The following is a 24,582-nucleotide window of genomic DNA, read 5'->3' on the forward strand; positions in this document are numbered from 1 at the left end:
TGCTATGTTGGTTATGAGATATGTGACTAGTGGTTATGGGATATGTGATGTTGGGACCCCTGGACTCCTCTGATTTTCTTTGCTTTCTTTTTGGTAACCGGTTACACCGGTTGCCAATTCAAAATTAAATTATTAAAATAATTTAGTTATATGGTAGTTATGAGATAATACGATATGCGTGAATAACTAAATATAACTAAGTTATGAGTTAATATGATAATGGTTATGATCTATATGATATTAGTTATAATTTAAAATCACATATCCTCATAACTGATGTATAGTACATCCAAATGTATCACTCTTTCTTATTCTCTTCTTTTCTTGTTTTTGTTTCAAGTTTAGCATTGCCATAGACACCATTACTCTCACTCAACCCATCAATGACTCTGAAAGTATAATCTCAAGCAACAAAGTTTTTCAATTGGGATTTTTCAACCCTGTTAATACTACCAATCGCTATGTCGGTATTTGGTACAACAACATCCCTGTCACGACTATGGTATGGGTAGCTAATAGAGACAGGCCTTTAATAGATTCTTATAGGACTTTGATATCCAAAGATGGCAATCTAGTGGTTTTCAATAGGCAAAAAGAGATTACTTGGTCATCTAATGTTTCAAATTCTATGGTGAATTCAAGTGCCCGCTTGTTAGACTCTGGGAATCTTGTTTTGGTAGATAACTCAAATGGAATGACAATATGAGGGAGTTATCAAAACCCTTCAGACTCATTCTTAGAGAACATGATACTTGGTAGTGATAGAAGTACCAGTGAGAAGATATTGTTGAAATCATGGAAAAGCCCTTCTAATCCATCCGTTGGAAGCTTCCCTGCCGGTATTAGTCTTTCAACCATTCCAGAATTCGTTGTATGGAATGGCAGCCATCCATATTGGCGCAGTGGTCCTTGGAACGGTTAGATCTTTGTCGGAGTGCAATACATGACTTCACTGTATGATGATGGTTTAAATGTGGTAGATAACAAAGAAAAAACTGTATATATGTCTTTCAGTAATGCAAATCAGTCTATGTTAACATACGCTTTCCTGAATCACAAAGGAGCTCTAATGGAGATGGGTTAAACTCAAGGGAAGCAAGAACCCGAGGTTGATTGGTCAGCTCCAGAAACTAACTGTGGTGTTTATGGCAAGTGTGGGTCATTTGGAAGCTGCAATCACTACAAGAAATTTGACTTTTAACGGCGTTTCAAAAACGCCACAATAGGATTTTGCAACGTTTAATATTTTCGTCGTAGATACGGCCGCCACAATAGCTTAGTAGCGTTTCAAAAGCGTCGCTAAAAACATAAGATGTCGTTTTTTAAAACGTCGCAAAATATCTGACAACCACTTACTTTTCCGTTAATGATGTAATGATGATGTCATTCAGCGACGTTTTTCTGAAAAATGCCACCTTTCTTCATTTTTAGTACTTGTGTCAGATGTGATGTCATGATGACATCATTTAGTGGCATTTTTTTCAAAAAGTCAATTTTTTTTTTTTTTTTTTGGTTTTAAGAACACAACCCAATTAATTGAGAATCTCACTAGGCATAGAAATTGAAAATTAACTAAGAATTTATATAAATTTTACTAGGAACAGAGATTGTGAATTAACTAATAATTAATATAAAAGAACACAGATTGGCTCAAATTTGAATTACAATGCCAAATTAAAGACCATAAAAATTTTAGTTTATCTCCTTTGGAGATTTAACCCTACAACTTTCCAAATCTCAATCATATACTGTCAAACAGTTTGAATTTTCTTCAAATCAGCCCCCCATGTTTAGTGCAAACCTAAGGTGAGAATCTTTATTTTCTCCATGAGAATACTGATCAGGTCTCTTGTACCTACACCACATACAATCTTCATAAAATTAAATAAGGAAGAAATTGGTTACCAATAGGAACCATCTGAAATGAACAAGCAACACGCTTGAAATCCTCCAAAAAATACCCACAGAGTGATTTGCCAACTTCCTCGTAGCATCTATAGCACCCTTGATATTACTCCGTTCCGAAAAATGGCGCACCACCTACATTCATTAGAATTTTATATTATCTGCATCCTTACATAAAACAAGATGCTTGACTGCAATTCACATAAGAGAGAATACCAATTTTCTTCAAAACGGAAAATCAGAGGCAAAAGTTTGTCAGTTATTACAAACATCCAGTAATTTTCCATGCAAGAAAACTGCTTAATAGATGAGATAATTTCAGCAATCAGCAATAATGCCAAAATAGTAATAAATGAGATCCACAGACCTGTAATTTTGTCAAGTGAGACCGAAGGGTACTTAAGAATACATCATGATTCTGCATCAGATCTTCAGCAACATTACCATCATTTACAGATGTCAACTCCCTTTCAGTAATTTATAGATGTCCATTCTGTAAGTTTCCAAGTAGCGTGATAAACATTCAAAAGACTACTTGACAAAATCTAAGAATATGTCTACATTATATAAGAGAAAAACCCTGAAATTAAAAAAAAAAAAATCTAAAGTACAAGGTTTTATTTTAAATAGTCCAGAATAGAACACCATTCTCATTACAACTGGATATTAACATTGGCCAATTTATCTATCAGTACTGTTTTATCTTTACACAGTCAATCCTTTTAATGTATAACTTTGGTGAAATGGCTTAATAGGATCCATGCCAACCCCAAGTAATTGGGAGAAAGGCTTAGTTCAATTGAGTTGTAGCCTATGGTTTCATTATATCTACAGATATGTAAGTTGAGGATTGATTAAATATTTTGCAATGGAGTTGATTGATTAGAGCTATGAATGGTAGATATGAAAGCTAGTGTTGGTTTGTCTTGGGTGAGGGAACTAGTGTGAGATGGTGGTTATCTGTAACAGAGGGGGTTGCAAAGGGAATGATGGTGCTTTCCTAGTTGATGGAGGTTCGGGTCCAACAAAGGGATGAGAGAAAGAGAAAGGTATTTGTTAGAAAATGTATAAATATTTCATTAAAGGTTGATTTTGTTGATATCTTGTAATAATTATGGTTTAGTGACCAGTTCTTTATGGTGATAATTAACAGCAACTAGACACGGTAGAGGTGAAGGTAGCTGGATTTGGACTATTAGGATCTGCATATAACAAAATAATGTAGTCTACTAATTCAAAATATCCTGTGTGAGTGAGAGGTCATATAAATTGAAACCAAATTACATATCAATTTATCTATGCATAATAGCCATAGAAGATAACTATTTTAGGAGGGAAAACCATACCAACACGGGGGATATTTTAGCCATCTCAGGTATTATTTGAGGGGTTGTATCAGGTGCCTGAACTTCATCACTATTTAATCTCCCTCTCTCTCCTTTCAAACACTACAACAAAAAAAGGCCTTTGGTGACAGACTGATTTTGTCTCCAAACATCAAAATTTCATCACTAAAGTGATTTGTGATGAAAAATATTTGTCACCACGTTCGTGGTCTATACGTCGTCACAAAAAGTACCTGGTGACGAAAAACAGTTTCGTCACCTATTTTTCATTTTTGGCGACGAAATGTTTCGTCTCCAAATGTTGAATTTTTCGTCCTCTAAAACACCAATTTCGTCACCATAACTAAATAATATTTTATTTTAATTATTTTTTGCGACAAAATATTTCGTCACCAAATATATTTTAGTGACGAAAGTTTTCCTCACCAATGATATGGATTAAGGTGACAAAAAAATTTGTCACTAAAATGAGCAAAAAAGAAAAACATTCAATGACAAAAAACATTTTGTCACCAAATATTTCAATTTAGCGACGAAATATTCAGCAAATGTGACGAAATTATTTGTTTCGTACTATATCGTTAGTGACAAAATTATTTGTCATGTTTTTTGAAAACTAATAGCGACATTTTTTATTTCGTCACTAATAAAAATTAAAAATTTTGAAAATGGGGGTACTATTTTCTTCCGAAATTTTTTCTTTTCAGTAACAATTCCCTGCGCATTTCAATAACCTGTTCAATAAAATATCTATTACAAATCAATACAAAAATCTGTTCATTTTCATAAACATCACAATCGAATTTTAGCACTATCCACAAAAATACAATATGAACTGCATGTGGATTATAAACATGTCTCTTAATATCCACAAAAAATGTCTACAAATATCCACAAAAATATAATATCAACCGTATGCAGATGTAGACGCGCCCTCGGGCCTCATGCTACAGTTTGGACTCAATTGGTGTCACGGTCCTGTATCTAACCTCGCTGAGTGCAATACAAGACCGATGAATCATCAAGGAGTCCAGATCTGGAAAATCGTTTTGGAAAACAGATTTGTAGAAAAGAAGTGCCAAACATGGACTGCTTTGCCAGATACAGAGTCGCCACCTAAATATTTTTTATGGGGAATTTAGGAAACCCTGACTCGGTGCCAAAGGCCACGTGTCCGTCATCACCAAAGTTGCCTCAGCTCGAGAGCTTGGTTACGATTGGGGAAGGTCAGCTATGAGCACCCCCTCTCGCCCGATCCGAAGATCGGCCTCTACTAACCGTGATATCCGTTTTTGAAAACGTTATGTGTTCTTATTCCGGTTATTAGTCTAGAATTTCTATGTTATGCGCACAGCAAACAAGTATAGACCAAATCGCCTAAATTGGAACAAAACATTTCATGCTTGTTTCGAAAATGGTTTGCTACTCGTAAGTAGGCTAAAATGCAGGTTTTGCCACCCTCAAGTGGGCTTTAGAAAAGATGGTTTTGCCACTATCTAGTGGGCTTAAAACTCACGGTTTTAATGCATTATTCCAATTTAGGTAATTCAACCTCCATCCACAAGCACTCAAGCAGTTATATCACATAAGCAGCTAGCCTCATGATAATCATGCTATTATGGCAACACTCACACGCATGCGGTATGCTAAAGCATAAAGAGCTCACCTAGTACTCCGTGCCAAAACAAGAACATGTTAGCAATCATGCATGATCCAAGTCCATGTTTAAATGCCTAATGCAACGCATACGGTATGTCACTAGAATAGGCTCGGCTAGTCTATAAATGACATGTGAAAATGCACAAGTAGCATGTATTCAAGTTAGATTTGAAATACTTATGCAGTTAGTATGATGCGCCGAGCCTGGTGCATGCAATACTGATGAATGATGCACTCATGCATAGCATAAGATATGCTAAAGTAAACATGTCCTAATGCTAATCACCAAAGCAGGTAAGTAAAAAGGAGAAAGAAGTGGGGGTTGGAAAACATGCACACACGCACCCACACTTATTACAAATTTGCCCTTGCTCGGAGGGACCAAAAGAATAATACAATTTAATTAACCTACAAGCTAATTAAATATTACAAATCAATTAAATTAGCTAAGCAAATTAACTAATCTAATTAAGCAGTAAACAACAGCCTCGGGAAGAGGGTCCAATGCATGCGCGCTCGGTTCCACTCAGAAAGTCACTACCATGCACAAAATGCCTCTGCTTTGGCTGTTATCCTCCTCTGAAGACTGCACAAGTCCCAAGGTTGCTTCTCTGAGTGCTGTAGAACACCACCGGCTGAAGGGATTGGTCACCGGCCATGTATGATGGTCACCGGCCACAAAATGGATGGCCGGTCGGCACTTAAGATGGCCGACCGGCCAAATCTTCCTGCAAAAACTGGTTTGACAGCAGCAGAGGACAGAACTTGGCATGGCAATGCATTTCAAGCAATGTATGCACCAACCACATTCCTTATCATATTTATGACTCAAAGGAGGATGGGCCTCGATTCTCGGGCCACCAATCATGCATTTCCATGCATGATGGCCCAAAGAATCAAGTGTGCATGTTGATATGGAATGCAATGCACATAATCAAGCAAATTGAACTCAACCTCTATCACAAGCAATTCAAGAGGCGAAGCATGCATGCCAATGCAATGCAATCCTAAGCATGTCGACTAGTATGCAACATGGACAATGCTAAGAAGCATACAAGGCATATAATGGTCATGCAAGACATAGGGCATGAGACAATGCAACTAACAAGTATGCAAGGCGCAATGTGGGTGTTCGAGCATGCAAGCAAGCATGTGACTTCATTCAATCATGCAACTCCAATCATGCAACAATACACAGATATGCAACAACATACAAGGTGGGCATACAACAACATGCAAAGGGGTGGGCATAAACTAACATGGGTAGCTTGCAAGCTTGCCAAAATCAGTGGCCAATACTATGGAAGTGAGGTCCAACACACACACACGCATGCATGCAAATATGGTCCAACACTTAAGCATATGAAGACAACTTGTAAGCACAAAAAACATGGACTAATGACATGCAACATAAGCTCTGAAAATCATGTTAAAATGGTGCCAAACCAAGCCAACAAGACAAGCATATTGATCTCTTTCAAGCATTTAAATTGATACTCACATCACTAATTGAACTCACAAATAAAGCTAAGCAGAGTTTACAACAAAAACATTTGTTTCATAAGCTAAGAGAGAGGACATGCTAAATAAAAAGATAAGTGCAGTACATACCTGCACAGCTCTTTGTCTCCTCTTGAACTTTATCAATAACCTAGAAAACCGACGAATAACAACGCATTAGGTCAATTCAAACATTTAAAATGGATAACAATAAAATGGAGATAGCTAGAGTTAAGACTAAGAGGAGCATGCCAAAACGATAATAAATTATGACAATCAAGCAAATGCCTTCATGGGAAGCAAATACAACAGTATTGGATAGTACACCAAAATTAAAAGAGATTCTCAGATCTTGTACCAAAAAAATTACATATTCATCCAATAAATTTCATAATTTTCCATAATATAAAACAATAGAGTATCATTGCAATTTGCATGCATCAGCCACCAGTTACAGTATCAGCTACATTATCCTATCTTGTCTCTATCCAAAACACCTACCACAGACCACTGGAGAGGGAATAACAAAGGTCTATCTGGTATCAGCAGGATTGAATGCCAGTACTAATATGCAGCCCCTTCTTCTCTTTAGGTAAAAGAAGAGAACTTCAGTGAACTCCTAGTTGAATCATAGTCATTCGCCAACTGCCATTCAGCTGAACAATACAGCATACCAACCAGTCCTTGTAACATAACTACCGAAGCCATAACATTTCTCATAACAAAGGAATAATAAGAGAAGACTCAAAAATTGAGAATGGATCAGGAGATGTGCTCAAACTTGGTTTGACAGGTTCAATGAGCTTCAAGGTCAACTTAAGTTGTTCCACCTGTAGAAAATGACTACTTATATGGATGGTTATGAAGTGCCTGTGAGTTTTCACACCATTTTAGGACTCTTGTTGGTTGAGACATTTTAGGAGAGTACAGGATTGAACCAGATTTTAGCCACTGTCAAAAATATTATCTATGAAAAGTAAAAGTAAAAGTAAAAGTAAAATACAGGTCAATTTTAAAGTGACCTAAAAAAATCATAACTGTCTCTTTTTTTGATGGGGAGGGGCATCATCACTCTAGAGATTTAAAATTAAATAAAACAGAAAATGCCATTGCAAGAGATGCTAACACAGCTCAATGACCTTCTCACATGCCAAAAATGCCTTAAGCTTCAACTAGCTGATTTTATTTTGCTGTCCATCAGCCAAACAAGTTACAGAAAGAATACATGCACACGTAACAAAAATAAATTGACGTGTACTTAGCAATAATAACATGACCTTGGGGATGTGCCAAAAACCCTCCATGCACTGCCTCTATTGGTATGGGCTTGGGAAGAACCTATTGGGTGGAGAAAGGTTTTTGGCATATTTCCTAAGAAACCTACCACCAAAGCTCAGGTGGACCTCTCTTAAAATTTCAGTTTCTAGTAATAAAGAAAAGCATATATTCAATGAACATGTGGCAAGTCACGTGCCATCACACATTGTGGAAATACAATATGTTTGCTTCTTAAACATTTGGGAAACAATTTTCTCAATGTTTCCATGACAGTAATGGAAGTCCAAAAATGTACTAGACAGTTAATTATCTTTTATAGATTATGAAGAACTGAACCTGCTACATAATCTGTGGGAGTTCAGAGAAGAGGGTTTTTTTTCCATGGTCATCAAGAATCCTCTCCAAAGTAATGTCTTGAAGTGCTACCAGAGTTGTCTCAAGAAGATCAAGTCTTGCTTGATTTGCAAATGTAAAAACTGGCAATGCCTGCATTAACCATTTTTAAGGTTAGAATAGCCTATTCACAAGCATACTTAACGCTACTTGTGTACTCCTAGAAACTAGCACACTCCTTAGATTTGTGCCCCAATTTAAAATTGAAACTTCATGGGAAAATGCTTCTAAGTTCTAAGACTCTCCTCACTATAACCAATATAGCGAATATCTTAACAAGAGTGATGTCCGAATTTCTTGATAATGTGACTCACACACCCCAGATGTGTCTAATGGACTTCACTAAAGAAAGATATGACATGCATTATCAACAAAACTGAAGTATGAGAAAATTTCTAATACAAAAAAAGGACACAGTAATAGAGAATTAACAACAATAGACATGGTAATATGGTTCATATACATGACATGATGGAGCTTCTTCCATATTTTGCAATTGCAAATACAAAAATCCAGATAATTAACTTTATTTTCATCTTTTCTTTTGTAATGCACATAAACAAGACACATAAATTTATAATACAGTGCCATGCATGTGTCCTACTTCAAAATGTGTTTGGTCAATGCGTTTATGTTGTGATGTGTCCTTCCCGTATCTATGTTACAAGGCACATAGGAACAAGTTCAAAGAAAATTGAAAAATAACCAAAGATTAAATTACTTTGGAGAGGCAACATTTTACACATATCAATCAAACAATAGCATATTTAAAAGAAATGTATTCAAAACCAAGTTTAAAAAGAAAATGATAAGGTGGAAGAAAGTAACAATAATCATAGTTTCAAATGGAACATGGAATTCAGTCTAGATGTATTATGATTTAATATTAGATTTATAATATTCAAAAGAAGATACTTATGTAGATGGCACACACACACAAATGTGAGATATTTATGAAATTTAAATAGTAGAAGGATAGCAAAGAGAAAGTTCTTAAGTAGTAGTTGTGTCTCAACTAAAATTTTCCCCCCATGTAGTGAAATTACTTGTGACCCTGTGGTCCAAACACCCTAATCCTCTTAATTTTATCTGTCCAAATCAAACAAGATCTTAAGTCAGATGCATATACTTTGAGCTTACTCTTCCAAGTAGAAATCCTTCATGAAGAATGGAATATGACTCAATTGAAATAAGATAAATTGTTAGTGGCCACTACTTGCATATTATAGCTTTGTTGTTGACTTCAAATGGAATTGAAAAAACAAGAGTAATCAACCCAAATGCATAGCAGTGTATCAATTGTCTAAGCTAGTGTGTTTTCAAAGTGACAAAAACAGGCAAGGTTCTAAATAACACAGAACATATTGTTGTACATGTTTACATTGTTCCCATCCTCGATATTCACAATCACACAATTCAGCAGGTAAAGAAAGAATTATGTTTTAACTGGTTGACAGATAAATAAATGTTAGACAGCAAGGATTATTTCTATAAAATCATAAATGAAGAACATTCAGACTTCTGCAAATACAGAGAACAGAAATTTGTTATAAAAATGAGAAGTTAAACAATCAAAATAATACCTTCAAAGAGCAACATATCACAGCAACTGAGTGATGCCAAAGTGTCTTGAGAATCGATTCACGTCCTTCATTAACAAACCTAAAAAGCACCTATCAAAGAAGCAATCAATGAACCTAGAATGTAAGAAATTTGTTAACTGGCGTCCTTAACTATCATGTACACTAACACCTGTCATGTACATCGAATGTCCAAAGTGCTTCTATAACTTAAGTATCAGAAGATATGTTGCTAGTAAGTCCAGTTAACTCACAAATAATAAGTTGCATCAGAGGTGGTCAAATGTACTAAAGCAGTGTTGTCCAAGCTTCTAAGAAAAACTACGGAGATTTGATAAGGATGGTCTAAACAATCCTATATTATTTTAATGTTACCTTAACAACATATTTTCTTAACCACAGATTACCAATTCAAATTAAAACATACTGGAATATTTTTCTAAAGAAAATTATCATTGCTTCCACATAAAAACCAAACCAGCCTCTTCACGTATACATGTATATATCCATTATAGAAGTACCAAAAAATAATCAATAAACTCCAAAGAAAGGAACTTTATAACCAAAAAATAGATTTGATCTAATCTTTCCTTATTGAATCTAGCATGACTCAACTTAATTACGAAAGTCAAACTAAAATTCTCATCACCATAAAATAGCTTCCATGCATGATTTTATAAAGGACTGAATATCAGTTTCCTTATGGTAAATTTCACTATTCTGGCCAGCATGCAGAATGTCAATTGTAAGCAATGTTTCTCACCTCACACTCATAGGAAAATGCATTCAAATATGAATTATAATTATGACATGGACTCCAACATGTTGCACTCAAGTAAGAACCATTTCTAAGTTGCAAAATAAATGATCTGAAAACACACTTGTAGCTGAGACAGATCCAACGAGCAAGTGTGGGTGCTTCTGGAGGGACTGGGGGTGGCCGCAAACTAACATCAGAAATAAAACGAGAAGGGTAGAGTGCTGTGGGAGCCAAAAAAAATATATATATCAACTTATTGGGCTAATCCAAACAAGGCCTGTCAAGGGCCCAACTATTGGGCTTATTCGGCCCACCACCGTCTATAAAAAGAAAGGCACCTCAAGGCATATGGTATGATCTTTTTCTGCTCCACACAACACAAAAACACACTTTACTATTCTTGATTCTTCATTCATGGATTCTAACTTCATCATCGGAGTGTCCCCAGCCAGTAACCCCGGTTGGGTGGCATCAACCAGATTTATCTCTTGTAGGTTCATGGAGCTTTCTTCGTTGAATCTCACCAACAACATCCATGTGAGAGGATATTTCATGATCTCACAATTGGCGCCATCTGTGGGAATGACTGCATGAGATCAACGAAGAACACAACAAACATGTTCTTGTAAGTACAAATTTAACAACAAATTTGATTTATTTGCCCTCTGAAAATTATTTTAAGATTGGTTCTTGGATTGGATATACATATGTTTGTGCTTACAAAATAGAGCTTTTTGTTTACTGTGAATCTTTTGTATCTCCTTTTTCTCTCTCTACAAATGGGTTTCACTTTTCTTGAAGAGAGCATCTTTTTGGCATATTAAAGCTGAGTGATGAAATTTTCTTGTTGAATCTGTTAAAGCTGTTAATCGGCATTTTACCAACTTATGCAAGTGCACTTCACACTGTTCATATTGATTGGTGAAATTTCATCTTTTCTTGGAATATACATACATATATATCTATACTAACAATTTCTATGGACTCCAAACTTGGGTCTTTACTTTCTCTCTCTAAAAATTGGGAACTAACTTTTATCACCTACCTTTCCATGGAGCACTCTAGTGGTACAATCAATTCGGCTATTAAAATAAACTTTATATATATAATGATATTAGAAGTTTGCCAAAAACATTGTTTCCCTTATAACCCTTACCTTTCTGCCGAGACCATGCTTATGAATTTTATATATATCAGTTTGTAGAGAACACTATTGGGAATTATATATATATATATATATATATAAATTGCTTAGTCAACATTATTCAAAAATTGCTTAGTCAACACATTATATATATATATATATATTTCAATTTGGCAACTTTATCTAGTTAGTCAACATTATTAAAAAATTCCCATTTCCTACATCACATCACTGGGCCAAGCATAAGTTCTTCGGCCACCACCTTGTTAAATTCGAGCAGCCGTTTAACCATTCCCTCGCTGAGTTCCAATCCGATCAAGAGTTATTACATTGGCACTTCTCGACCACTTAAGCAGTTTGGGAACCTTGTTAAATTCGAGCAGCCGTTTAACCATTCCCTCGCTGAGTTCCAATCCGATCAAGAGTTATTACATTGGCACTTCTCGACCACTTAAGCAGTTTGGGAACCTGCCTTACTCGGCGTTGCCATTGGCCTATCAACTCTTGTTCCTCTGCCTCCACAATTCGGTGATGCCACTCTAATTAAATCATTCGGCAATAGCAAATAGCCGACCGACCGCGTTGCCAAAATAAAGTCGAAGACCAAATAGTATAAGGAAATATTTTCGGCACAATCAAAGATGAATTACTAAGCTAGCTTTCGGCAACCGAAATGTACTAGCCTAGCTCGGCACAGCCAACACACACTATTCGGAAACCACCAAAACCAACTTACATCCACCGGCCCAATGAACAAGTCGGCAACTTATCAGCTTATTCGGCAACTTTTATTTTCATTCACTTTGCATAGTATCACTCATCGGCATATTATCAACAAAGTTTCGACGACTTAATTGTTTTATTTGCATTACCTCTGCATGTTATCAACTTACTCGGCTTGTTCGCCAACTTACTTGGCATATTATCATGAGCAAATTAATATCAACTTTGCATTTTGTCATGGACAATTTGTTTGGCTCTACGCTCTCGGCATAAAACTAGCACCGCGACTTACTGAAATCCATATCTAACAATACCAGAAGATTCACGTCGACTCAGGGAGTCCAAAGCCACTAACTAGAGGAGCAAAAAAGTAACCGATGCTTGCCGATAGTTGCGCAACAGCCCATATTTTCAAAACCTGCAATTTTCAACATTGTCGAAATTAAGTTTTGATTACACCAATGTAAAGTACTCATCGAGACGAGTCCAACACAAAAAATCGCATCAAAATGGGAACTAAAATGAAGTCGTATGAGCCAATTGAAATTTGCCCAAAAAATCACATATATTGCCGAAGAAGACGACCCAGGAGTTGGCAAAACGTAAGAAATTATTCGGTGGATTGCAGTTAAGTTACATCTTGTAATAAGCAAATAATTAAGCTCAAATATATATAATGCACAAAATATGGACACAAGGGATGTCATGGCAGAGTGGTTAGGTGTTAATCTTTTATCACAAGAGCGCAGGTTCAACTCTTGCCAGCCACACTAATTTTCTTTTATTTTTTGCAATATAAGAGCAATTATCCAGTGGATCGCACAGCACCAGTCTCCATCAATCTGAGTCGTCGAAATCATTTTGGCTACAACTACGCTATCAGGAGTCCGATTACAACGATCCAATAGTCCTTTCCAACTATTTGACGCATTCTGGATCCATCCATAAGGTCAGAATTTTCAAACTCAACTATTAAAAAAAAAAAAAAAAAAAAAATAATAATTAATTACAGATTTTATTCAAAAATTGAGCGCCATGGCTCACTTCACATATCACCAAGCACCCTACTTTGTCTCGGCTTCATTCCGATATCACTACGGCACCAGATAGGGGCACGGAATCCGTTTCAAATTGTTATTGGCCTACTCGGCAATTTTGGCCCAAGTTAATTTTATTCCTTCCGAATAACAAATCTTATTCAAAAGCAATGCGGCAAATACACGTTGGACAAGAAACTCAACTTCAATAAATTGGCAACCATTGCCAACCAAGTTCTTAGCAAATCCAACTCTGAAGGGATGCCGACACACCACGAAGCTAAGAAAAATTGCCGACCAAAAGATCGGCACAATCACCGACCCAAGTGTAGCCAACCAACTTTTTGGCAAAATCACATTATATATGAAACGGACACCGATGTTTTGACACTAGTTACTTGGCAGTGCATCAATTTTACTCGGCAAGATTATTCGGCACCACTATTAATTCAACATTATGTATGATCATTATTCGGTCGTGCATCAACTTTCTTCGGCTAAACAACATTATTGGTCAACTTTATGCATTGTCAAACTTTATGCAGCAACATTGGCCACAGTATTTGGCAACTTTATTCGCCTAACAACATTATTTGGCAAAACAATTGTCCACTGGGACATCAGTCAATTTTTCGCTTTCCAATTGGGGCACATCAGTCGATCATCATCTCGGAACCTTTGATATGCATGCATACTCGGCCAACTTGGTACAAACATTACAACATTTACTTGAGTTACACACTCTCGCTCCTTTTTCACACCACTCCAAGCAAGCGCCAGTTTTGGGGCAATAAATTACACACTTGGCAGTCGGCCGCTAGCACTTGGCAGTCAGCAATTCGCATTTGGCAGTCGACAATTTGCATATTTTTGTACGCCATCATTTTACCAAAGCCGAATCTTCCCTGCAACATAGGGCAACAGGAATCTGCATTCTTTCCGACTAACACCTGTCATTCGAAAGCAATGGAGCAAGTCTGCCATGGACTAAACGCAAACGGAGCAACTCAGCAATTAAATAGTCGGCCCAATATCTACTTGGCAATTCCATATAAGCGGAGCAATATTATTGGTGATTAAAACGTCCACCTTATTCGGTACATGATGCATTATTCAAAGTCCTTTCCATATTGGCACTCGGTCGCCACTTAAAATCAGTAAAAGTCGCCGAGTACAGTGTAATCTCCGCACTCGACATGGAGCACCATCAGCAAAGGCCTACACCCATACCCGGGGGTTAGAATACTGCAGCCTATATCTATGCCCGGAGGTTAGAATACTGTGGCCTATACCTACGCCCGGAGGTTAGAATACCGCAGCCTACACCTACGCCCAGAGGTTAGAATACCGCGGCCTACACCCTCAGCCGGGGGTTATAATACCACAGGTCTACACCCTTACCCGGGGATAATAATACCGTGGTCCATTTTTTGGCTGATATATCTACCTTATTTAATCTGTCTTATTTGGTTCAGGCAATCATTTTCGTGCTCGGCATATAGAAATATTTCTAGATTGGCATGAAAGTCCATATTTGGAAGCAATCTTTGCACTCAACAATATATTACACCCTTGCCCGAGGTTATAATACCGCGGCCTACACCCTTACCCGGGGGTTATAATACCGTGGCCCATCGTTGTAGAGATAGTATTACTCACTGGGCTTTAGCTCACCTCTCTCCTCTATATGCATACATTTGTGCATACATTCATACATACATGCATTCATCCATCCATTCATTCATTTATGTTATTCATTTATCAAATGTATTTTTTGTCAAAGGACCTAACATCTATTTGAACAGCATAACTTGGCAATAAAAACTTTAATTCCTTCTACCGAAGACAATGAAAGTTTTGGGGTAATTGGGGGAGCCAGAAAAAAATATATATCAACTTATTGTGCTAATCCAAACAAGGCCTGTCAAGGGCCCAACTATTGGGCTTATTCGGCCCACCCCCGTCTATAAAAGAAAGGCGCCTCAAGGCATATGGTATGATCTTTTTCTGCTCCACACAACACAAAAACACACTTTACTATTCTTGATTCTTCATTCATGGATTCTAACTTCATCATCGGAGTGTCCCTAGCCGGTAACCCCGATTAGGTGGCATCAACCAGATTTATCTCTTGCATGTTCATGGAGCTGTCTTCGTTGAATCTCACCAACAACATCCATGTGAGAGGATATTTCATGATCTCACAAGTGACAATGCCACCCTCTGTACAGATGCTATGAGTGAATATAAAGGACGGAAAGGTGTCCTCAAAGTCGAAGACCAAATGGAATCTAGAGAAATTAAGAAATGGATAAAATAAAAAATTTAAAAAAAAATTAAAAATCCTAGATAAAAAGCAGAGTATACGGGTGTAGTGAATACCTTCACGAGTAATCAATGGTCCAAGAGAGCCCGACGAGCATGTGAACTCAACCACCACAACCATGGATGAGAGGACAATAATCAAGATAACTAGTTAGTTGTGCAAGGTCATCAAAGTTACGGAAAAGAACATATGATTTAAATTTCTCAAATACTAGATGTCGATAAACGTGTACAGAATTTGAACCACCATAAAAAGTATTTGGCTGTCCATCATATTAACAATCATTCAGCCTCACAATAGTAAAACCAAGCAACACCAGTAACAAACTAGCCTCACCAAACTTGGCATATGGAGACCAACCAGTTGCATTCCCATTTTCTACATAAAATCAAGCAACACCAACAACAACAGAGATAACCACCAAGCCTCACAACAACTAATCAATTAAACCACAACCTCAAATCAGAGCATACCAGCATACCACAACCTCAAAACAGAGTAGGAACAAATCGCATTCAACAATTTACCCAATTGGAAATCGAAAAAAAAGATGAGGGAAATCGCATACAAATCTTTATTCACAAAAAGTGTACATATATATATAGAAAAGAAGATACCTGGAGCGAAATGGATGGAGAAGAGCGCTTCCAGTGGTGCCGCATCAGTGAAGAAAAACGAACGGAGAAGAGGGCTTTCGGTGGTGCGATTCGAACGAAGAGAAAGGGCTTCCGGTGGTGCGATCCGGACAGAGAGAGAGGGTTTTCGACAGTGCTCGTGTGCAGGTGAGAGGGCAAGGAAGAGATCGGTGAGAGGGTTTCACGAGCTCAGACCAGAGAGAGAGAGAGACAGACTGGGTGAGAGAGTGAGAGAAATAACGTGAGAGAGAAGAGTGATTTGGGAAGACAAAACGGCGTCATTTTGTCTCCTTGAATTATAGGTGACGAAAATATGTTGTCTCTCAAAATTTTTATAATGGTGACACAACTTTTCATCTCTAATATGGGCGCCGAAATTTTCCACCAAATTTCTAAGGGCGGGAATTTGTTTTGTGACGAAAAATAAAATTTAGCAATGAAAAAAAATTTCGTCACCTATTATTTTATTTATTTTATGCACTTGGTGACGAAATTTTGTTTTCGTCTCTAAAAATAGTATAATTAGAGACAAAATCTTATTTTCATCACTAAAACATGTATATTTGGAGACGAAATATTTTTTCGTCATGAGTTTTCGTCACCATAGACCTTTTTTGTTGTAGTAACCTCTCAACTAGAGTGCGTGTCCTTCCTTGTACAACTACCACTGCCAAAAGAAAATTTCTAAATGAATTAGATTCTATCAAACGCATGTTTAAAAACTATGTAGATAGCATTTGATAGCAGACCTCCATTCAACACTTTAACTGAATTTGTCCCTTCAGTGCCATTGAGGGACTCATTACCTGCAAATAATTGAAAACAAATCAATATTGTGAGCAACAGATTATTATTATAATAACATATATATGTAATCAAAAGCTCATAGGTTGTGTATCTATTGTTGAACTCATAGGATTTAACATGAGGAAGGAGAAATCAAATTTAAAATGTATGTAGGGAACAATGTTTAAAATTCTATATAAGGCTTGAATATAAATGGCATTGATCTGCCAAATATTCAAATATGGAAAATAGTAAGAGAATTCAGGAAATATTGGAATGACATGGAGTTTAAGAACATGTTGTTTCACTATATTAGTCTTTCTTTTGAAGAATTTCAAACTGGAAAGGAAATGAAGTTTTCAAAAAACTTTTTGACAAACAGTTTTCAGAAATTAATTTAGAAAGAAGTTTCATCAAGTAATCTCCCCTTTCTTTCTGAAAAAATTAAACAACTTCCAGAAATAGAACCAATATGCTGAAATTATAAGCAAAGTTTCAATCTCAAAATATAGGTTTATTAACACAATTGGTAAAGAATCCCTAGATTTCATTTTCCAGAGGAAAATCTCACAAATCAACAATGTAAATATAATGGAATGAGCAAAAAGTTCAGCTAAAGGTGCTATCAGTTTAGAACAGGTCAGCTTCGAATCTGATACTGGTTGATCAAGTTGACAGACAAAAAGATCAAGTATGTCTCTGAAGTCAGCAAAGATCAATACCCAAACATAAGAGACTGAGGCAGAAATAAATCATACAGGAAAAGCATATAATGGAGGAATATTGCTTCAAGGAAGAAATTAAAACTAGATGCCAATAATTCCAAGGGCAGAAACACTTGATGTTAAAAATCCAACGAATGGAAAGATGCAAAAAATTTATGTAGAGATTTTTTTTTTTTTTTTCTCTGTAAGTGTGGCCCCAAGGAATATAATATCATAATGAAGATTTATCACTATCATAAAGATACAGTAACATCAATGGACATGTAAAATATTGATATCGGTTCAGAACAATTAGAGACATTAATGTAAATTTATAAACACCAAACAGAAGATTCGATCATTATGTTTCCAACCTCTCAATCAACACCATATTGCCAATAGATGAATTCAAATAAATGAAAATGAAATCCAAATATAAAGACATTTTTGGCTAAACCCCAATTAGCAACTTCCATGTAAAAATAAATACCTTCTGTCCACGTATATATTATTTATTTCTTTAGTCTCATAATCTGGGACGGGCAGCGGAAATTTGAAGCATTCCTTCTTTGACTCCCAACTTTTGCCAAAGAACTTTCTTGGAGATCACATTTCTGCTCAGAGCGGTTAAGTTGACCCAAAAAAAAAAAATAATTTTAAGGCTATTTCATTTACCAAAAAAAATCAAATGAGTTAAAAAGAACTAGATAAAGGAAGCTACTGAATAATCCTGCAGTACATGGAGCATGGATGTGTAAACGCTATTTCATTTACCAAAACCAATTCATAAATTTTTAAAATGGAAGAGATCATAACCTTTAAACTATCATCCAATCCACAAAACAGGGCTCGTATCTCTGCAAATGTGTTGGAACAAGCAATTCTGAAATTGGAAATCATAGTTGCATGATGTAAAGAAAAATAAGAAGTCAATTCTTATGTAATTTTGATGAATGAAGGCTTTGATGAACGAAAGATTCAAAGATCCAGGAGTGGAGCCAAATTCACAACTGTCTCGAGGGCATTTGTGACAAGTTCCTCATCCTCTACAAATATTGAGATTATTTTTCAAGCACTTGCATTCAAGGAAAATACAAAGTAAATAAGCACTTACATTCTAGGAAAATACAATGTACCATTCATTCCAGGTATGTCAAACTATTTTACAATAATCATCCATATCTTATAAACATCATGGAATATGTCAAAATCACACTAAAGGAAGTCAGAAATTCCCTTAGATGTTTACAAAGTCAGTGAACCTCTTTCATTCATAATCAAGTTGATTTTGAATGTGGTCATTCATTTTCCTGCTTTTTCATGCAGTGCAGTCTTGGTTCATACATAACATGTTCAGGGAATGGAAAATTTAAGATAAATAGAAAAAATGATGCAATACCCAATTTATACTAATAGGACTAACTCTTCATACTAGTAATCAATTTATCATCTTCTCATGGCTCCCACATCAACTGGGCTAAATCCCATTCTCACCCTTAATCTGAATTTAAAAAAAATAAAATAAAAAATCAAGGATTCTAATGTTCTTCCTTCAAGACAAAAAGGAATAACATAGTCTAATTACCTATGTTCATTAGAAATACATAAAATTATGTTCTACCAATATACAAACATAGATTGAAAAAATTGAAAATAATGAGATTGAAAAACAGAAAGATCAAAGTGAATGAGATTCTATTGAAAAGAGAGTAGACCAAAAATAGCAATTGAAAAGATTAAAAAGAGTACAATTCGACTGAAGAGAGGCCAGATCGAAGCGCGAGGAAGATAGTAAATCATGTGATTGAGACCAGATCTGGTGGAGCAATAGAGAGAGAGAGAGGACGAGACCAGAGGTACGGTAGCGACGAGAGGACTAACCTTAGGAGGAGCTTCAACAAGTAGGGCGTATCCAACGCCATCGCACTCAAAACCCTAGATAGAATCCCTCCAAAAACCCAGTGTTCATGATCTCGTCTCCTCCTCTTGCTTCGACTCAACCAGTTTCAGTCCCGATCCCTATCTTGATCCCGATCTATGATCTCGATCCTTTTTCACTCCTCGGTCTCGTAACCTCGCGTTCATGCAACTCAACCGGTCCATCTTCCTCTGCAAAAAAATCAGAATCAGAATCAAGAAAAACAAAAAATCATCAAGAAATTTCAACTAAATCGATTCAAGAATCGATGGATTTAGAATTAGATTTGAACAAGTAATCAAAATCGAACCTGATGAATCTCTCAAGGAGCATGAGGAGAGACAGAGAAAACCCTAGATCTAGACAAAATGATAGAGAGAGAATGACAGAGACGGAAAGAAAAATGGAGACGGAGCACCATTATAAAGTGAAACGCGTGCTTAAAAGAGGATAATGCGTGTTTTTAATTTCACTTTACACCTTCCACAGCGTTTGTCAAAAAACATTGTCTAAAAAACGTGGTTATAGGCAACTTTTGTTGTAGTGAATTCAAAGGACTCACCAATTTGTTCTTGTTTGAGAGGGTTTGAGCCAAATCGCATAGATGAATGGCTAAGTGAAAATTTTACTGGCAGGTGTGTAAGGAGGACAAATTTGCAGTGTGAAAGGAACGATAGTAGTAGCCAGGAGAGTAAAAAAGATGGGTTTTTGAAGCTGACGACAATGAAAGTGCTAGTGTTTCCCGAGTGGTCGCCAATTCTAGCTAATGATTGTGAAAACCAGTGTTTGAAGAATTGTTCGTGCACTGCGTATGCATATTATAAGGGCATTGGTTGCATGTTATGGAGTGGAACCTTAATTGACATACAAAAATTTTCCAACAATGGCACAGATCTTTACATTCGTGTGGCATATTCAGAGCTCGGTAATAAATTGCCTATCCATATTCTTCTGTAACTTAAATTCAACCCTTTCACATTCATATTCTTCAGATGTTAGCTACATGGAACTTGTAGTCAATTCTCAAGAAACTTGAGTACTTTATTACTAAACTTGGTGATCTAAACAAAAAGAAAAAAGAAAGATGAATGATAAACTTGTGATTGCGTGGTCCAGTTTACTTCAACGATTTTGATGATTGTTCTATTTTATAGATAAAAGGAGGGATATGGAACTAGTCATTGCAATATCTGTGATTGTAGGGTCAATAATCATTCCATATGTGCATACTTTTTGTGGATGGGGATGGTTAAACAAAGAGGTACATTTAACTTAGAAATTGAGAAAGGTTTTCTTTTATTATGTAGTAGCTAGCTAACCGACAACTATTTTTTCAATCAGGATTGAAAAAGAAGAGCAACAAGATGCTACCATTTAAGAAACTAACTCCAGAATATTCAACTGTAATGGCATTTGAAGATAATTTGAACCAAGTTAAACTTGAAGAACTACCACTCTTCAAGTTTGAGAAACTTGCAATTGCAACTAACAAATTTCACGAGACCAACAAGCCTGGACAGGGTGGTTTTGGTCCAATGTACAAGGTAATAATGATTGTTCATTCTGATCTTGATGTTGTTTTGTCGACAAGTGAAATAATTTGGTGTCTGTTTTAGGGGAAATTATTGGATGGACAAGAAATAGCTATGAAAAGGCTTTCAAGATCCTCTGAACAAGGGCTAGAGGAGTTCATGAATAAAGTTGTGATGATTTCTAAACTCCAACACCGTAATCTGGTTAGACTCCTTGGCTGCTGTGTTGAAGCAAATGAAAAGGTGTTGGTCTATGAACACATGCCAAATAAAAGCTTGGATGCATTTCTCTTTGGTTAGTACTATTATTCTGAACTTACTGTTTTATCAAAAATTAGAACTTTTGTCTCGAAATCAGTTTCATTTACCTTTTTCTCACACTCATACTTTCTTTTGAACGGCATTCTTTTAGATCCACAAAAACAGAAGCTCCTAGATTGGAGTAAACGCTTCGACATCATTGAAGGGATAGGCAGAGGCCTCCTCTACCTTCATAGGGATTCTAGATTAAGGATCAATCATCGAGATTTAAAGGCAAGTAACATTTTGTTGGATGAAGAACTAAACCCTAAAATTTCAGATTTTGGAATGGCAAGGATTTTTTGTGGCGATGAACACCAAGCCAATACAAGAAGGGTTGTAGAAACATAGTAAGGACATGTCTCTTTCTCCAAAATCTTTATTCTTTCAATGTGGAACCACTTAATGTAATGCAATAAAATGAATTTTGACTTGATGCAGTGGCTATATGGCTCCGAAATATGCAATGCAAGGGAGCTTTTCAGAGAAATCTGATGTATTCAGTTTTGGCGTACTGTTACTAGAGATTGTAGGTGGAAGATGAAACACTAGTTTTTATAATGATGAGCAATTTTTGAGCCTTTTAGGATATGTAAGTCCACTTGATTCATTTGCACTTCCAAGTTCTCTTATACTCCAAGGTTTATTCATTGTCGAGACCTAACTTTCACATGTCATATCGCTGTTAATTTTTTCAGGCATGGAAATTGTGGAATGAAGATAACATTGTGACTTTAATAGATCCAATGATATCTTATCAATACTTCAGACAGGATATCTTGAGATGCGTACATGTTGGACTACTGTGTGTACAAGAATTTGCTGTAGATAGGCCTACCATATCAACGGTTCTTTCTATGTTAAAGAGTGAAATTTCATATCTTCCAACGCCAAAGCAGCCTGCGTTTACTCAAAGACCAAAGAGACGGTCTTCGCAACAAAGCCAGAGTGGACATTATAGGAATGAACTTACTATTACAATTGTTGATGGCCGGTAACATCTAAAATGTCGAGATGATTACATTTATTTTTTCCACTTTCATGTACATAAGGACTTGCCATTCTAATTTTCATCATGATGTCAAGTGGTTTATCAATAGACCTATCCACAACTATTTTTATTTTTCTATTAGCGCTTACTAGACAAATTACAATTCAAATCTTTGTGTGAACACTACTATTTTAAGATTTTTTTTCTTAATCTGGAGTTTACTTGGTGTTAAATGAGGCCGGTTCGTAAACATATGGGAAAAAATCATTAATCTTATTAGTTGAATGGCATTCAGCAACTCAGGTTCATTTGTTTTTTTTTATTAACATGAGTTATACACAGAGACAAAAGAATTAGTGCGAACATTAATTATGTATTTAGTTGTGTTATGTTTTAATTTTTGAAGTCAACTAGAAATTAGGTAACTGACTTGACACAGAAGTTGGGTGAACAGGAAAATAAAAAATAAAAGGAAAAGAAAAGAAAAAAGTGCATTATTATCTACATTAACATTACCTTTTGCTGCAACTGATCCACATTCCACCAGGGTGTTCAAATATGAAACTATAACGGATTTTAACATACAAATGCACGAGAAATTTGCTTTTTATGGTCAATTTTTTGTGTTCATACTTAACTAATGATAGCTCACTTCAGCTTGAATTCAACTCGTGCCTTCACTGACGACTTATAAAATTGGAAAGAGTCACAGAACATCATGTTAAACTAATATAGTTTTCTAAGTCTATGAATTAGGTTACAAGATAACAGTAAATGCCATCTCATTTTAAGACCTTAATTTAAACAGAACATGTATACAATCACATGTTGAATTATCCGTATTGATGTTTCATATATTAGTTGACTTAATTTTAGTAATTTTAATATTTGATGATGTTGGCAAAAGAACAATCTAACTTGGGATCTAGATGTACCTGCCCTAGCTGGATATTTGAAGAAAAGAAGTGGACTTTGTCACATTGAAACACCTGAAATAAGTCACTGAAATTTATGTTACTTTCATTTTACAAGAAAGGAAATATTTTATATATAACTTATTGTTGATTTTGAACAACAATAATAAACATATGGTTGGTGAAATAATTGTGTATATGTATAGATGTGAGTGCAAAAATACTCAGATTATCTCAGTACTTTGGCAAATTTCTTGTTTTGATCATTCTATTTTCAACTTAGACCCTTTTAACATCATCTTCTGTTATTTTCTTTTATATTGCAAGTTCTGCCCAAAGCATGGCAGCCCAAGACCAACCAATCACTGAGGCTTCTATGAATATTTCTCTGGCCAAGTGCTTGGAACTGCCTCAGTTTAATCAATTTAGAACGCAGCGTGCAGGCTCTGATCCAATATCAAATCACACTCCCACTGTCCAATCCATTGTTGATGAACGCTACAAAAAGGCTATCAGAGAGCTGGAGTCCATAAGGGAAGATCTTAAGTTCATCAAGAATGCCTCTGAGCAGCTCAAGGAGTACAAGGCTCATTTTGCTGATGAGATTGAAACAGCCTCAAAAAAATTTAAAAGCCTTGAAGATGAGTTCAATCACACGGCTAGAATTTCTCCTAGGGATACTAACAAAATGGTTGGAATATACAAAGATATTAGCGAGATTCAGAAGGAGGTCAAGAAACTGAAGCTGCAAATTGCTGATGAAGCTGCGAAAAGGCTGACAGGCAGCTTAAGTTGGTCAGACAAAATATCAAGTACATCCAGAAAGCCTCCAAGCAGCTTAAGCAGTTCAAGGCTCATGTTGGCGATCAGATCGAAACCACCTTAAAAGAGCTTGAAAGACTTGAAGTTCACTTCAATCCGACGAATGGAATTTCTCATCTAGATACCGATAAAATGGTTGGAATATGCAAAGATATTAGCAAGTTTCAGAAGATAGTCACAAAACTGAAGCTGAAAATCCTATCCAAGCACCAGAATCGGTCTGCCGCCAATTCTGATGCCCATCAGAATCAAAGTTCTAATGGTTCTACACACACCGTAGGGCAAGATAGTGCCAGCAGGGAGTCGAGCATGCCCAACTTGTGCGAGAA

General features: G+C 36.2%; 1 pseudogene; it reads left to right on the forward strand.

The window, feature by feature from the left end:
* The window catches only part of LOC114304164 (G-type lectin S-receptor-like serine/threonine-protein kinase At1g11300), a 72,892-nt pseudogene extending 48,575 nt beyond the window's left edge, over positions 1-24,317 (forward strand).
* The last annotated feature ends 265 nt before the right edge of the window (positions 24,318-24,582 follow it).

The sequence above is a fragment of the Camellia sinensis genome, chromosome 9 (genome assembly GCF_055761805.1).
Source record: "Camellia sinensis isolate YWXY chromosome 9, ASM5576180v1, whole genome shotgun sequence".
Taxonomy (NCBI): domain Eukaryota; kingdom Viridiplantae; phylum Streptophyta; class Magnoliopsida; order Ericales; family Theaceae; genus Camellia; species Camellia sinensis.